The sequence below is a fragment of the Schistocerca cancellata genome, chromosome 2, assembly GCF_023864275.1.
Source record: "Schistocerca cancellata isolate TAMUIC-IGC-003103 chromosome 2, iqSchCanc2.1, whole genome shotgun sequence".
Classification (NCBI taxonomy): Eukaryota; Metazoa; Arthropoda; class Insecta; order Orthoptera; family Acrididae; genus Schistocerca; species Schistocerca cancellata.
This window is the reverse complement of record NC_064627.1, coordinates 390,298,699-390,302,513: the sequence shown is the minus strand read 5'-3', so window position 1 is coordinate 390,302,513 and position 3,815 is coordinate 390,298,699.

Sequence of the window (3,815 nt, the reverse complement as noted above, 5' to 3'; positions counted from 1 at the left end):
AATACTGACGAACCGATTCCACAGACCGAACGTGAGGAGAGGGGCTAGTGTAATTGTTTAATACAAACCATACAAAAATGCACGATTCACAAACCTACGTTTTTTTAAAAATGGAACCACGTTAGTTTTGTTAGCACATCTGAACATATAAACAAGTACGTAATCAGTGCCGTTTGTTGCATTGTAAAATGTTAATTACGTCCGGAGATATTGTAACCTAAAGTTGACGCATGAAACCTCCGACGTCCAGTTGCGTGTTGTAACAAACACGGGCCACGGTCGGCGAGCAGCACATGCAGGGACATGTTTACGATGACGACCGTGTTGACGAGTGTGGCTGCAGTGCACTGTTGTGGTTTGGTCTAGCTGTCGCAGTGTCCGCATGTAGCGCTTGCTGCTATTGTTATTCTGCATTCGTCTCCGCACGCAGACCAACTGTAGTACACCATGTTACCAGACGTCTGTGATAGTGTAGTGTTGTAGGAACTGTGACCATGGTGTATTCGAACTCTGTAAAGGCGGAGATGATACTCATCTGTGGCGAGTGTCGACGAAATGCAGCTGAAGCCTGCAGGGTATATGCAGAACGGTACCCGGACAGATAGCATCCAACGTGCCGCACATTGCAAAACATCTACCGCCAAGTGTATGCAACAGGTATGGTCGTAGCACGCAAACGGGTCCTTAACAGGCCCGTCACAGGAGAAGCGGGTGCAGTTGGTGTGTTAGCTGCTGTTGCCATGAACCCACACATTAGTATACGGGACACTGCGAGAGCCGGTGGACTGAGTCAAAGTAGTGTCATGCGCATACTGCATCGTCACCGCTTTCACCCGTTTCATGTGTCGCTACATCAGCAATTACATGGTGATGACTTTAATCATCGAGTACAATTCTGTCAATGGGCATTAACAGAGAATGCGTTGCAGTTCTACCTCTTTACCGATGAAGCGGGTTTCACAAACCACGGGGCAGTGAATCTCCGGAACATGCATTACTGGTCCGTGCACAATCCTCGCTGGCTCAGACAGGTAGAGCGACAGCGACCGTGGACTGTAAATGTATGGTGCGGAATCATTGGCGACCACCTAATTGGTCCTCACTTCATTGCAGGCGCCCAAACAGCTGCAATATACATCGCGTTTCTACAGAATGATCTGCCAACGTTGCTCGAAAATGTCCCACTGGAAACGCGTCGACGTATGTGGTATCAGCATGATAGTGCACCTGCACAATCCGCAATTAACACTAGGCTGACCCTTGACAGGATGTTCGACGGGCGTTTCATAGGACGTGGAGGACGCATAAATTGGTCAGCCCGTTCTCGTGATCTTACACGTCTGGACTTCTTTCTGTGGGCTACGTTAAAGGAGAATGTGTACCGTGATGTGCCTATAACCCCAGAGGATATGAAACAACGTATTGTGTCAGCCTGCAGCGACATTACACCAAATGTACTGCGGCGTGTACGTCATTCATTACGCCAGAGATTGCAATTGTGTGCAGCAAATGATGGCCACCACATTGAACATGTCGGGACACACTCTATTCCATTCCGTAATTGAAAACGGAAACCACGTGTGTACGTATACCTCACCCCTCATGGTAATGTACATGTGCGTCAGTGAAAAAGACCAATAAAAAGGTGTTAGCATGTGGACGTAATGTGCTGTTCCAGTCTCTTCTTTACCTAAGGTGCATCACCGTTCCCTTTGGATCCCTACGTAATTCGGTACTATCCGATACACACGATTGAACAGCGGAGGAGTGGTACTCAAGCATCAACTTTAGGTTACAATATCTCCGGATGTAATTAATATTTTACAATGCAACAAACGGCACTGATTACGTATTTGTTTATATGTTCAGATGTGCTAAGAAAACTAACGGGGTTCCATTTAAGAAAACGCAGGTTTGTGTTAAAAAACATACTTCCGCGCATTTTTTATGGTTTGTATTAACCAATTACACTAGCCTCTCTCCTCACGTTCGGTCTGTGGAATCGATTCGTCAGTATTTGATGTGGTTTACAAAATTTATGCAGCGGTAATGTTAGGTGACTCACCCTGTATATACATTTAAACATTGTCGAGGTAGGGTGGTACGACTCCCCTTAAATTCCAGATACAGGTTGACCTGAAATTTATGGAGGAGCTATCAAATACACATTCCTAGTAGTAAAAGGTTTATTAGTAGCTTGTATCCTGGGTTGTGATTTCGTGAGGTGCAGAGAGGCAAATACTGGCCTTTCAACTGGGGAAAAACCTTTTCACATGAATCACCAGAGTACAATGATAGCTCCACAAATGCGCTGCCCTTTTATACCTCGTGTACGCAATACTACCGCATTTGTGTAAGTGCGTATCGGTATTCCACGGCTTCAGTGTACATTTTAGGTTCTCGTGGATTTTATCCCTAGGTATCCTGTTAGTTTTCTATTTATGGTAATGTCATTCAGTCTAATGACGAAGTTTCTCTGCAGTGCCCCACGGACCAGTAAATATGTTGTCTAGTTTGCCACATCCGTAAGCTTGCTATGACTGCACCAGTCACTTATTTTCAGAAGGAGTTGTGTGATTTCTTTCGAGTTGCGCTCTCTAGTATGTAATTATTAGTACTAGCAAGTTGTGAGCATAAACTACTATACCCTTAATCCTATCGTCTTCGTCCAGATTGTTTAGGAGTGGTTCCATGTCAGTATCCCAGAAAATTGGCCTGAAGATTGTACGTTGTCGGCGTCCTTTAGTTGTTTTCTTGATAGCCTCTTGTATTCCTGCTTGCTGTTGAGTCGTCCTATCTTTGTAGTAGTCGAGTAAGCTGCTGTGGAGTGAAATTGCAGCGTATCGGTGCGTGTGTGTGGTTGCAGAGAGCGGCTGGTGGCCGCGGCTGGCGCACACGGTGGACGCGCGGCTTCGCGAGCGCCAGCTGTCGGTGCGGCTGCACGCGCCGGTGCTGGAGGCGGCAGCGGCAGCGGGTCCGGGGGCGGCGCAGCCCCCGGTGGCGGGCGTGGCGGCGGGCCGCGCGCAACTGCTCGTGCTGGCGCTGGGGGCGGCGCGCGCCTACGACCTGCTGGCCGCGCTGGCGGCCGGGGGGCAGCCGCAGAACCAGGGCCAGGGCCGGCTGCCCGCGCCGCTGCAGGCCGCGCTGCTGCTCGACCCCGCCCCACTCGCGCCGCCGCCCCCGCCGCCCCCGACGCTGCCTCCCGCCGTCGCCGCTGCCCTCCTCGTCCTCGCTCCAGAGATCATCTCCGCACAACCCGGTAATCTCACGGCGGTGAGTGCCCGACCAGTGCCCGACCACCGTATCCGAGGCGGCGTTTCATTCTCTTACCACGCCTTGCTGTGACTCAGTTTGATTAAGGGGGGTAGGACGTCAAAAGGGCCGACTTGCAGCATGAGAGGCACCATAGGACATTTTAATTTCCACTGTCTATACTTCTACAAGTAAATTCATAAAACTTTGTCAGCATGACCAGGAAGGATTCAGGATTCACTCTCGTAGCAGCGGAAGTTCAAAAATATAACAAAATAATATTTTTCACATGTGACATTTCATCATTTTTTCAATTACTATTGGCTGCATTTATTGCTATAGGTACACTTTTCTTCATAAGTAAGAGAGACTTTTCGATGAATTTTGTACAGCATACAAACCATACTTACAAGTGTCTGAAACTCTAGAATCTCTGTAATTTATAAAAAAAAATGAATGAGTTGTTACGTTTTAAACTTTATGTTTAGAAAAAATTAAATTTTGTAATTAATTATCTCAATTTTTACCACAGTTTTTAATAGATTTGGAAAATTCTAGAGTTT